Genomic DNA, 14213 nt, shown 5'->3' on the forward strand with positions numbered 1-14213 from the left:
TCCCTGACAGGGGGAAGGAAGTATTAGAAAGGTGGAGAGTTTTGTTTTCAATAAGGATTTGGGATATGTTATCTTCAGAATGTTTGCCACAAGATCCTACGGTAGAGAAGTTCTGCTAGAAATTGCATCCCAAATGAGCACAGAAACTCAAATTCAAGTAACAAACGCAGCACAAGATGTCAGAAAATCCAGACCCAAAACGAAGAGCTTCACTCGATTTTCTACCCGAGACCATCAGATCTCAAAACCCTTTCCCCATACTTAGAGGTAAAATCTAAGTTTGGTCTGCCCAATCTCCCCTTACAATCTGCGTTTGGTCTCCCCAAACTCCCCTTACTCCTGTAAAGACTCTATTCCATTCTCCCAGTTTCTCCGTCTCCGCCGCATCTGCTCTGACGATGCCACCTTCCATACCAGTGCTTCCGAAATGTCTTCCTTTTTCCTCAACCGAGGATTCCCCTCTACAGTGGTTGACATGGCCCTTGACCGTGTCCGTTCTACCTCCCGCACTTCTGCCCTCACCCCTGCCCCTCCCTCCCGGAACCACGATAGAGTTCCACTTGTCCTCACCTTTCACCCCACCAGCCTCCACATTCAACGGATCATCCTCCGCCATCTCCAGCGTGATCCCACCACCAAACGCATCTTCCCCTCACCTCCCCTTTCAGCATTCCGTAGGGACCGCTCCCTCCGCGAAACCCTAGTCCACTCCTCTATCAACCCCAACGCCCCTTCCCCTTCGCCTGGCACCTTCCCGTGCAAGCGCAGGAGATGCAACATGTGCCCTTATACCTCCCCCCTTCCCACTGTCCAGGGCCCCAAACACCCCTCCCAGGTGAAACAGCGATTTACTTGTACTTCTTGCAATTTAGTATACTGTATTCACTGCTCAGGATGTGGTCTTCGCTACATTGGGGAGACCAAATGCAGATTGGGTGACCGCTTTGCGGAACACCTCTGTTCAGTCCGTAAGGGGGACCCGAGCTTCCGGTCGCCTGTCACTTTAATTCACCGCCCCATTCCCACTTGGACCTCACTGTCCTCGGCCTCTTGCATTGTTCCATGGAAGCTCAGCGTAAGCTCGAGAAACAGCACCTCATCTTTCGATTAGGCACTTTACAGCCTTCCGGACTCAACATAGAGTTCAACAATTTTAGATCATAACCTCGGCCCCTATCATCATATATATATATATATATATATTTTTTTTTTATCCACTCTTTGTCTTTTTTTCTTCTCCCCCACATGGCAGCTGTTTTTCATTCTGCCAGCACAATTTACACTTCATCTAGAGCCATCCTTTGTTTCTTAACCTGTCCCATTACCATCTCCCCTTGCCTTGAATATCTCTTAATGTCTCTTAACCTCTTCCGCCTTCCATTCTATCAGACTTTCCCTTTTGTCCTTTCATCCCCTCCCCCCTTTCCCAGCCTCTTCATTTGCTTAAAAATCTGTTCCATTTCCTGCTTTTTTCCAGTTCTGACGAAAGGTCATCGACCTGAAACGTTAACTGTTTTTCTCTTCACAGATGCTGCCTGTCCTGCTGAGTTTCTCCAGCATTTTCTGTTTTTATTTCAGCAGTTTTGGAGCAGGATTAACTTCGAGACCAATGAGGTCCAAAGAGTTGACAAACTCTCCCGTGCTACCTGCAGGTGTTCAATGTTCAATCCGTGTTTGTCAGTTAACGTTATACTCAAAAGCAGTTTCCAAAACTCTCCAGGAACACCACGGTGGTGGCAAATACTTTACAGGAGCCACACAAAGCCTGGCAGGATTAGAATTGATTTTACACCATTAATAGAAAACTATTCTAAGTTGCACATTTAGAAAATGATTCGTGTGCTACACAACGCTTCTCTTGTTAATGTCAAAGCTGTCGATTGAGATATTTTACATTGTTGAACATTACTCCCACTGCTTGTAGCAACAGGCGGTTTGACACTAAATTAACCAGTGTAGGAACGTGGGTTCCGAACTAAAAGACTGAGTCCTACTCAGGTGATCAAACAAAATGAACTTTAATGAAACAAACAGGCTTTAACAAGAAACTGCAGGATAACATCGAATGTAGGTCTGCTCTCTCTGGAGGTTCCACGAGGACTGCCCCTGCAGTCCTGTGGCTGACATGACGTTTTCCCGCCAGTGGGGAATCACGTGATGAACGGCGTGACGTCATCGCGTTTTAACCGCGCTGTTAAAGCAACCACACTCTGTACAGTTAAACAGCATAAATGAAGATACAGACTCAGACTGTAGCTAACATGTTGTTAAAGGAATTATGTACAAACGATCTGAGTCCTTTGGTGGCTCCGCCACACCAGTGCATTTCATGGATTTGATCTTGCGGCTGAAAACTGAAAAAAAATTACCCTTTTTTTTGGAGGAACAGCCTCCGACTTACTGAGAGAGAAGAGGAATAGAGGAAGAGGGGTTGGGGGAGCGAGAGAGGGTGGAATTGAGAGTAAAATCCATCCAATCCGCGCAATCCCTGGGAATTTGTGCAGCGGAGCCGGGTGATTGAGCCGCGTTGACTGCCCGAGGTGATCCGAGTCAGCGCCACATCGCAGGCGGCTATATAAATATTTATCCCAGATTATAGTTCGAGACTAACTGCCCAGGTAAAAAATGTTGTTCCTGTTTCTTTTTATAAAAAATCATGTATTTAATTCTTTTTAAGGTTTCTTTTTGGGAATGTGGCATTTCATAAACAATCCTTTCATCTCACTGCAAACAATCAGATTTCAATTGAAACCCTCCCAACATTTAAACCAGGCGTCACAATTTTTCCACGGAGCTATTACAAATAGTTTGTAAAATTGATGGAATTTTAAAATCTGATATTGGGAGCTGGGTTCGCGTTGAGACTTACTGGCGGCATTTTTTTGGCTGAAGCGGTTGCTGTCCGGGCAGCAGTGTTCTCACGAGCAGGTCTCAGTAATAAGAAAAACCTCCAGCTTTTCCCTCGCTTCCTTCAGTCTGCATTTTATACATTTGCACAGACGTGCCATTTGCTCTGAACCTGCGCGTACACAGGCACAGAACTCCTACCCGGCCACGACCCAGAACCTGGTCATCACCTCTGACCCAGACACACTGACTGCACGATGCAAGAGCTGAAAGACAATCAGGTGAAATCTCCCCCAACTCCAGCACTTTATCCCGCGCTCTTTGCAGCTGCTTGCGCTTTGGCCAATGGGTATCGGGCCCCTTTCCCCCCTCTCCAGCTCACTGCTGTGAATGTCAGTGTGCGGGGCCATACAGGTCGCTGCGCGGCCTCACACCCGCGCACCTTAGAGGGAGCATCAGCGCCTGTTCCTACAAGCCTCGTCTACAATCTTCTGGTCAGCGAGGATCCCGGGCTGTAGGCCCTTGTGCCAGATTTCTTTACGAGTCCCTGCACTGGGGGGGAGCATTGGCCACATGCAGTGGAAAGCGAGGCAGGAGGCTTGGGGATGCCCCTTCCCAACCCATTGTAACGCTGATGCTGGGTCTGGGACGCAAAGGCGGGCCGGAGACCCGGCATACCTGGTCTCCGTCCTTTTCCCCTTTTATACTGCACCTACTGGGGAGTGCTGATTCCCCAGATAAGACAAAGAGGAAAATAGAATCACGACTAATGTGCAGCCTCTTGTGAGCACAGCGCTGTGCTGCCAGAACTCTCTCACTGACCTGTCACACAAGATTGGCCAGCAGGAAGCCTTTACACTGTTGGAGATAAGGTTCTTTGTCAGTCAGCATCAAAGTACTTGACATGCCAAAGGCAGCAGCGCTGCTAATGCGAGCATGATGAAGAGGTGGTTGCGTGTCTGGAAAGACAAAGCCCCCCCAAAAAGACACAGGAGCCCTAACGCTGTCACTGTTGATTTCTCACTAGCCCTCCCTGGTTTTTCATGAGGCTTTCAGCTCATTCCACTTCAATCCCAAATCCATCCCTCTCAACTTTCTGGCATGTTATTCTGTCCATGGATCAGTAATTTTCTGACAGATTCTATGGCACTTGCTTCTTTCTAATCATGTTGCCGTGTTTTTGTGTTACCAGCTTCAATTCTTCCACTACATTCCCCTGCCTCTTGGTTCATTTTATCCTCCGTTCTTTGAGTGTCTCATGTCACGTGCCTTGTTGGGTGTTGCACGTCCACACAGATGAAGGTGGAATGTAAAAAAATACACTGCAGGAACGCCCCAATCTCAATAACTTGAAGTATTGTATTGGCTGCTTAGATTACAAGGGACTTGATAAAATTAGCTTCCATTTAAATACAATATGAAGTGTTTCTAATATAGTGCCCAAATCCAGTCTGCAAGACACAAGAGGTCCATTCAAGGCCTGGAGGCAGTGCAAACTGATCCCTAGTGTCGGAGACTGGAGAAAATTGGGCTCTTCAGCTAGTGTCAGCACAGTGGGTAGCACACTCGCCTCTGAGTCAGAAGGTTGTGGGTTCAGGTCCCACTCCAGGGACTTGAACACATAAAGCTAGGCTGACACTCCAGTGCAGTGCTGAGCAAGTGCTGTACTGTGGGAAGTGCCATCTTTCGGATAAGACGTTAAACCGAGGCCCCATCTGCTCTCTCAGGTGGATGTAAAAGATCCCATGGCACTATTTCGAAGAAGAGCAGGGGAGTGATCCCCGGTGTCCTGGCCAATATTTATCCCTCAACCAACATAACAAAAAAACCAGATGATCTGGTCATTATCACATTGCTGTTTGTGGGAGTTTGATGTGTGCAAATTGGCTGCCACGTTTCCCACATTACAACAGTGACTATACTCCAAAAGTACTTAATTGGCTGTAAAGCACTTTGAGACCTCCAGTGGTCGTGAAAGGCACTATATAAATGCAAGTCTTTCTTTCAAAAGAGGTTCGTATAGAAAAGGTTAATCTGGGACTTGAACTCACGTTAAACTATGACCGTAGGGCAAAATAGCTCAAGTTTAAACTGGCAAAAGGCAAAATTTGTGACTGATGCCAGGAGGTTTTTTTTAACATAAAAGGTAATCTCTATTTGGAAAGGACTTGCGGGTAGAGGAGCGTGGGTTAAAAAGTCTGGAACCGTTTAAGAAGCAGCTGGACGTAGTGTTGGTGGAAATGTTATTTTTATGCTGGATGGACGAGCGAGGATGGGTCAAATGGCTGCCTTTGTCTATCTCCTAATCTTCTCATTTAAAAGCTATTCATGGAACACTAAGCATTTCGCTCCGAAGCCCGTAACTGGCACACATTAATGCCTTCAATGTGACTTTAAAAAGTGACACATGAGGGGGAAAGAAAGCAATCTTTCCAAAATGTCAGTGTGTAATAACAGGAATGGAAATGTCAGAGCCTCCCAGTTGTGAAGATTATTTTTCAAATATTGCTTCTTGCTCGACTAGAGTTGCTGTCGAGCAGTTTAATTTCTGTTTTACGGTTTTACTAGCGCGTGTTCAGTTTTCTTCAGGATTCACTGTTCCAGTGTACAGATATTTGAAAAGCCTGCCTGAGTCTTGATAGCCAGTTCACCTTGTTTTGTTAAATTGTCTAATTGTTATTGTTACACAGCACTACAGGAAAACCAGTGTACGCTTGTAGGTTCAGTGCTCACTATCCGCGCTATTTGACACTGGCAACAACTGGGGAATGTATATACTGTTAGCAAGTTGTAAGAGATTTGAGTGTCCACGTATACCCTTCAGCGGACTGCCAGCAGATGGATATTTTATCTGTGCCTCTGTGGTCTAGTCATAACTGACAGCTGCCTTCCGCTGGCCTGCTTTAAAGGTTGTTGAAATTACCCAGGCTGAAACACCTCACGGGTTGCACCCACTTCTCCTCTGTAACCCCACCCCACCCCACCTCCAGTTAATGGCGGAGACCTGGTTGTGCTGGGTCTCGGCAGTTCCTGGCATTTCCCACCGGGCCTAGCAAGAGGCTTATTTCCCCCCCCCCCCAAAAAAATCACTTACACACCGCAGGATCACTCTCTTGGCAATAATGTATGCTCTGATCGATTATCAGTCAAAAATTGACACCGAGCCACGTAAGGCGATATTAGGACAGGTGACCAAAAGCTTGGTCAAAGAGTTAGGTTTTAAGGATTGACTCAAAGGAGGAGCGAGAGTGGTGGAGAGGCTTGGGGAGGGAATTCCAGAGCTTAGGGCTTAGACAGCTGAAGTCACGGTGGGTCGATGGAAATCGGGGATGAACTAGATGTCAGAATTGGAGGGGCGCAGTGATCTCAGAGGGTTGTAGGGCTGGAGGAAGTTAGAGATAGGACCCTGCGAGCAATGCCACCGGTCAACTAATTGCCTCAGGCACTAGTTTCTCACACTGAAGTGCCAAACTTAGAAATACAAGAGGAAGAAAGCCAGTCATTTCATGGTTATTTTTTCTGATCTAGAATCATACAGCACAGCAGGAGGCCATTCGGCCCATCGTGCCTATGCCGACTCTTTGAAAGACCTGTCCAATTAGTCCCACTCCCCCCGCTCTTTCCCCGTAGCCCGGCAAATCTTTCCTTTTCAACTCCAGCAACTTGAGCACATAATCCAGGCTGACACTCCAGTGCAGAGCTGAGGGGATGCGGCACTGTTGGAGGTGCTGTCTTTCAGATGCAAAGTTAAACTGAGGCCCCTTCTGCCCTCTCGGGGACAAAAAAGATCTCGCGTCACGATTTAGGAGAAGAACAGGGAAGTTCTCCCTGGTATCCTGGACAATATTTATCCCTCAACAAACACCAAAAATAGATTATCTGGTCATTATCACATTGCTGTTTGTGGAACCTTGCTGTCCGCAAATTGGCTGCTGCATTTCCTACATTAGACCAGTGACTACACTCCAAAAGTACTTAATTGACTGTAAAGCACTTTGGCACATCCTGGGGTTGTGAAAGGCGCTATATAAATGAAAGTTCTTTCATTTTTTTCTTCCTTTCTACATAACCAATTCATTTTTGAAAGTTACTATTGAATCTGCTTCCACCACCCTTTCAGGCAGTGCATTCCAGCTCATAACAACTCGGTGTGTAAAAAAAGATTCTCCTCATCTCCCGCCTTGTTCTTTTGCTAATTACCCTCTGGTTACCAACCCTCCCGCCAGTGGAAACAGTTTCTCGTTTACTCTATCTAAACCCTTCATAATTTTGAACACCTTTATTAAATCTGCCTGTAACTTTCTCTGTTCTATGGAAAACACTCCTAGCTTCTCAGGTCGCTCCAGATAACTGAAGTCCCCCATCCCTGGTATAATTCTGGTGATGGGCCTTCAATAACCACAAAACTAGAAGTTATAGACTTAAACAAGTTGGCTTTTAATCACTAAGATCAGAGCTAACATCTCAACACGCCGACTGGTTCACAGGAATGAGTCATACAGATCCTGGGATCTTTATGTAAGAGAAGTCAGGGGCGGAGCCAAGAGCCAAGACCTGGAACCTCCCAGGTTAGTTGGGAAAGAGGAAGTGAAACTATACACAGTGGGGGAGGGTAATATACATGAGTGCAAAACAAATACAGGATCAAGACAAACAGATTTCATTACATCTGGTAAATCTCTTCTGCATCCTCTCCAAAGCCTTGACATCCTTCCTAAAGTGTGGTGCCCAGATTTGGACACAATATTCCAGCTGAGGCGTAACCAGTGTTTTTTTAAAGGTTTAGCATAACTTCTTTGCTTTTGTACTCTATGCCTCTATTTATAGAGAAAAAGATTGCATTGATTGAGCATCTGAATGTGAAATGTGGGATATTTTAACAATGGAATAAGCAGAAGGATTAATTTTCAGTCTCAGTTTTAGATTTCTCAGCATAGTACATTTGTCAAGAGGCTTCCACAGCACAGGAACAGCGAGTCCCATATTATAGTGGAAGAACTTAAGTGTGACAGGTCTTACAATGTTTCAATTACATTTACTTTCTTTGCAAACTAACTGCTTGGACTTTGCTCAGTTATGACATGCAATTAACTCTTGACATATTTTTTCAAACCGCCGACCCCTCAACTATTTCTTCCGCCACATCAGTGAGACAGCCGGTTTCGTTCTCTTGTTGTGAAAAACAAGATGCATCACATCATAACACGACTGAAAAGCAGCTGAAGCTGTGCCTAAGGGGACAATATATATGTTAAAGTGGGTGGGAAGCGCAGCAGGTGGCGTATTCAGAAGAATGGTCTTCCTCAGGGAAGCGTGCTTGCACCGCTGCTGTACAACATCTACACGAATGACCAACCTATAGACGGTGTTACACGCCGTTTTATATATGCTGATGACTTATGTGTCACTGCCCAAAGCACTGATTTTAACGCCGTGGAGAAAACGCTTTCTGAGGCCTTGGAGGGACTAAATTCCTACTATGAAGAAAACCACCTTCGCGCAAACCCATCAAAGACGCAAGTTTGTGCATTCCACCTCAGAAACCGTGAAGCCAAACGCCAGCTGAAAGTAACCTGGTGTGGAGCAACACTGACGCATTGCGAGCACCCTATCTACTTAGGAGTCACCCTTGACCGATGCCTCGCCTTCAAGAACCACATCGAGAAGACAAAGGCAAAAGTGAGCGTACGAAACAACATCCTGAATAAGCTGACTAACACAAGATGGGGAACAAGCCCGAAAACATTGCGAACCAGTGCACTTGCTCTTTGCTATTCCACTGCCGAATACGCCTGCCCTGCATGGGAAAGGTCTACTCATGCCAAGAAGATGGATGCCGTTCTGAATGCAAGCTGTCGATTTATCACAGGTTGCTTAAAACCAACAAACACCAATAGCCTATATATCCTGGCGGGTATCGCTCCCCCTGATATAAGAAGAACGGTAGCCAGCAAGAAAGAGCGACTCCGTCAAACATCAGATGAGAGATACCCTCTGCATTGTCATACACCTACACCCAGCTGCCTAAAGTCAAGAAAGAGCTTCATGAACAGTGTTGTTCCATTACAATCAACCTCATCTGAAGCCCGCATCGCCTTGTGGAAAGACCGGCTCGCCAGTCTTGAACAACCCCCAGCAATGGAAATTTTACTTGATGAAAGCCTTCCCCCAGGAGCTAATTGCAACTGGGCAACCTGGAAGTGCCTTAACAGACTTAGGACTGGTGTAGGTTGCTCAAAGGTGTCACTAAGCAAATGGGGATATTCAACCAGCCCGACAACTTGTGAATGTGGAACTGAGGCACAGACTATGCAACATCTCCTGCAATGCCCATCGTTAGAGGAACCCTGCACTGTTGCAGATCTTGCCGAATTCAACAACAAGGCGCAAAAATGTGTCCAGTTCTGGCTGGGCTATGTATAGACTGTCCGTGGACACGATAAGAAGAAGAAGAAGCAGAAATCCCCCAGAGTCACTCGAATCATTTCTAGGTTGGTGCTAAAGAAGTTTTTTTTTATTGCAGGCCTTCTGCTATTTTATTAATTCTTTCTCCTCCCTGCATTCGTGTACTATCTCTTCATTCCCCAAGACCTATGCCTGTCGAACGCCTTGCCTCCCTCGGTAGTTTTTAAAACCCAGGTTTGGTGTCATGTGATGGCAATATCGTGGCTTATCTGATCTTCTCTTCTACTCTTTCCAACGTCAGTGCGGTCTTGAATTGTAGGACATGGCCTGCTGATACTACTTGACGCACTTCCAAAAAAAAGTCATAAATCCTGGAGTTTATTCTACAGGCACTCAGTTTAATAACTGTTCCCTGGGAAAACTATGGAAAACTATGCAGAGCATAAACTAGATGTTCTGACTGATTTTCAACTCATGCAACCCCAATCCAGCATTCATATATCTTTCACACTCACTCTCATTTCTCATTCTCTCACTCTTTCACACTCACATTCTCTCACTCTCACATTTTCACACTCATTCTTTCTCACACTCTCGCTCTCATTCTTTCTTGCACTTGCTCACTCTTACTTCACACTCACACACACTTGCATAATTGTGCTTTAAACTTCAATATATTTTTAAATGGTGGACAGACACAATATGCAATCAATGGATTTTAGTAGCAGAGTCAGTGCATACATATCATTACAGCATTAACCAAAAGGCATTCACATCACTCTCTTAGTCACAGTGAGACTAATAGGTAGCAGTGCACATCTCAGCATAAGTCCTCAAAACAAATCTATTGTGAAGATATTCAAATCTTTACAGCAAAGGTTAATTGTGGAAATAAGTAGTTTGGGTGCTTGCATATCAGGCTAGGGTTCTGGGTGACATGGCTGCGGTGGATGGTGGTGGGAAATGTCTAGCCATGATACTGCAGGCACCAAGTGAATGGGGCAGGCTTGATGGACCAGCTGGTCTGTTCCTGCCCATCATTTTCGAATGTTCATAGTTATTAGTTTCATTGATTAGAGGGAGCTGTTAAGCCGACAGGAAACTTTTTTTATCCGGCACGGACGGGACCGACGTGGTGCCGGTTCATCAAAAATTCCGGATAACCGAACGCTGTAGTAAAAGGTACGGAGCTGAGAGCTCCGTATAAAGCAACAAACCCTACAGCTTCAAAACAATGGCCACAAGTTGCAAGCGTCTCTGTAGCTTAGCAACAGCTGCAGCCACACCCTTGCACAGCAACACATGGAGGAAAGCAAGTAATAAAAGTTACCTGAACCTACTCCTGAATTTTGCCAGTTAACCGACATTTCCGGTTATTTAGGTGCCGGTTAATCGAAAGTTTCCTGTATTTGGTGCCCTAATGGTGAGTGTGCATTAATTGACTCTTCCACTACAGCTTATTGATTGCCTATTGTGTATATATGTTAGATTTTTTAATTTGAAGAATGGAATTTAATGTGCAAGTGTGTACATATGGATTATGATGTGTGAATGATCGATGAATTATGCAAGTTGAAAAATAGTCAGAACATCTGGTTTGAGTTCTTCATATATTTAGCAGTTAATGATTATTAAACTGAGTGCTCTTAGACTCAATGCTAGAATTTATTATGTGCCTTTTTTTCAATTGTGTCAGATGCTATTCTGTTCAATGGGGCTTGGAGGCCACATGTAGGAGACAAATTCATGTCCTTACAGTCCAGTGATTAAGTGGGAAAATTCTAAATCTTATTAATAAGTTTCTCCAGGTACGTGCAAGCACAGACTTCAAAATTGCTGTGCCAATTTATTGTTGAAGCAGATTGGCAATAAACTCCTTTAATTTCCTATTAATTGTTCTCGCGCCTACTTTCAACCTCTTGGCCAAAATGCCCCCTGCCCTTGTAACTGCGAAGGTCCGGTTCACAATATTGTAGTTATTAATCTCGTAAATTGGGTCATTTTTGGGGGATTAAAAATCTGTTGGTCATGACAGCGTTGTCAATGTTGTCTAAATCCTAGGAAACTGAGTGTGTCACAAGCCGTATGCCTGAGCCGCTCACTGACACTAAAAGCCTAAGCGTGAGGAATGCGTCAGGCTGCATCTGTCACTGGGATCTCAGTGAATGGCCAATTGACATTTATATATTCTTCTCTCTGTTATCCTTACTTTATTTTATTTTTCTCTTTCTCTGACGTGATCTTCCTCTGACATAGAGATGTTTCTTTTGATTTGGAATATGACCAAACTCTCACTCATCATATCCTGATTGTTGTGTGTACAGGGAAGGGAAATTATTTTTGATGTGAAGTCTGAAGTGAATTGCTTGCTGTCTTAATTTTGTAAATGTTTCTGTAAAGTCCGCGCCTCAATAATACACGGACTTCGGGAGAACAGTTTAACAGGTACTTTACTGAAAAAGAGGCAGCTTGAAACTGAAACTACAGAAGCCTGCTCGGGCCTTTTATACAGGGGTGGTCACTGCCGGTACTGCAGTCTAAGACCAGTTATTCCCTTAAAGGTACAGACACAACAATTCCTCCCCTTTTAGATAAACATTACATAACATTCATTTAACAACTAAATAATAACTAATTACAATTACAATTTTCTCAGTAATATATACATCAACTGAAATAGTCATTTATAAGTTCAGTCTTTGAGGAGGCTTCCTGATCCGGACTGGATAGTGCCTTTCTCGAGTATCCTGTTCTGGCGGTGGAGTCAATTCTGGCTCATTGTCATTGGTTGGTTCGTCAGCTTCCAATTCCCCTGCTTCTGAGGTAGACGCAATCTGTACTTCGGGCTCATTACCAGGCGCACATGCTTGTGGTACAGGTTTGGCTTGTTCCTGTGACTCTAGAATCTGGTCAGCATGGCATCTCACGATGCTCTCTCCAACGTCCACTGTGTACATTAGTGGTCCCTGCTGTGTGCATATCGTGCCTGGCTGCCATTTTTCTGTTCGGTAGTCGCGGGCCAAGACTGGTTGCCCTATCTTGAAGCTCCTGGTTGGCTTCTCATTTATGTGCTGGAACTGCTTATCCTCAACATCTCGTCTTATGTTTGGTTTGAGCAAATCCAAGCGACATCTTAGTCTCCGGTTAAAAAACAGTACGGCTAGAGTTTGGTTGGTTACTGCATGTGTCGCATTCCGGTAAGCAAACAGGAAGTTATCCACCTTGTGTTGCAGTGGTATGTCGTCATTATACATTGCCTTTATGGCCTTTTTAAAGGTCTGAACAAACCTCTCAGCCAATCCATTTGTGGCTGGATGATATGGGGCAGATGTGTAATGTTTCACCCCATTATTCTTCAGGAACCTCCGGAAATCCTCAGACATAAACTGTGGGCCATTGTCGGAACAGATCTATTCTGGCAACCCATTCCTGGCGAAGATGGTTCTTAGGACTGCAATAGTTTTCTCCGTGGTGGTGGAGGACATTTTAATGACCTCTGGCCATTTCGAATGGGTGTCCACAGCAATTAGAAACATTGAGTCCATAAATGGACCAGCGAAATCAATGTGTACCCGTTGCCATGGAGATGAGGGCCACTCCCATGGATGTAGCGGGGCCTGTGGTGGAGCGTTTTGGATCTTCTGGCATCCTGTGCATCTCTTGGTCATATCCTCGATTTCTTTATCGATTCCCGGCCACCACACAAACGCCCTGGCTAGGCTCTTCATTTTTACCCCTCCCAGATGACCCTCATGAAGCTCATTGAGTACTCTATCTCTCAACTTGGTTGGAATTACCACTCGGGATCCACACATCAAGGTTCCCCGGCACACTGACAGCTGTTCCCTCCTTGGCGAGAATGCTGGCAACAGTGAGTCGCCATATGCTGGCCATCCCTTCACCGTCAAATCATAGACCCGAGAGAGTGTCGGGTCATTTCGGGTTTCCTTCTCAATACTTGTGTTTGTAACAGGCAAACATTCGACTATGGTCGCATGGAACATCTCCACAGGGTCCACTGCAGGTGCTTCTTCCGCCGTAGGCGCGACAGCCCATCAGCGTTTCCATGTTGTTTTGTACCTTTGTACTCTATGTCATACTGATGTGCCCCTAGAAAAAGTGACCATCTTTGCAGCCGTTGCGCCGTCATCACCGGAACGCCCTTCTTTGGGTTAAAAATTGAGACCAGGGGTTGATGATCAGTCAGTAGGGTGAATTTCTGCCCGTGCAGATAGAGATTGAACTTCTTCACCCCCCACACCAGGCTGAGGGCCTCCCTGTCAATCTGGGCGTAGTTACGCTCGGCTGAGGTTAGCGAGTGCGATGCAAAGGCTATTGGCCTCTCTGAACCGTCACAGAATTTGTGTGACAGCACCGCTCCAATGCCGTAAAGTGACGCGTCACATGCCAACCGAATCGGTAGTGTTGAGTTGTAGTGGGCCAATACTTCTTTTGAAGTGATTTGGCATTTACATTCCTGAAAGGCATGCTTACACTCATCACTCCATTTCCATGTTACACCAGTTTGAAGGAGGACGTTCAGTGGGTGCAGAATTGTAGATAAATTCGGCAAGAACTTATGGTAGTAGTTCACCAACCCGAGGAACGACCTCAGTTGCGACACATTTTCTGGTGCTGGAGCCTTGACTACAGCCTCAATCTTGTCCGGCGACTTATGCAACCCTTCCTCATCAATCATGTGGCCACAATATGAGATTTGTCTCCTGAAGAACTCGCATTTGGGACGGTTGGCTCGTAGCCCATATTCCTGCAATCTCGTGAGCACCTGTTCCAGTTTGGCAAGGTGTTCATTGTCATTTTCGCCCGTAACCAGGATGTCGTCCAAATAACACTGGGTCCCCGGGATCCCTTGCAGGACTTGTTCCATTGCCCTCTGCCACATAGCCGGGGCCGATGCTACCCCAAATACCAGTCGATTGTACTGGTAAAGGCCTTTGTGA

At 45.5% G+C, this 14213-nt stretch overlaps 1 protein-coding gene across 3 annotated transcripts in view; it reads left to right on the forward strand.

Annotated features, from left to right (window-relative positions):
• The window catches only part of cntn1b (contactin 1b), a 1036112-nt gene that overhangs the window by 144136 nt on the left and 877763 nt on the right, over positions 1 to 14213 (forward strand). The window lies entirely within an intron of this gene.

The sequence above is a fragment of the Somniosus microcephalus genome, chromosome 16, assembly GCF_052327205.1.
Source record: "Somniosus microcephalus isolate GS21.2 chromosome 16, FLI_Smic_1.0, whole genome shotgun sequence".
NCBI classification, from domain to species: Eukaryota; Metazoa; Chordata; class Chondrichthyes; order Squaliformes; family Somniosidae; genus Somniosus; species Somniosus microcephalus.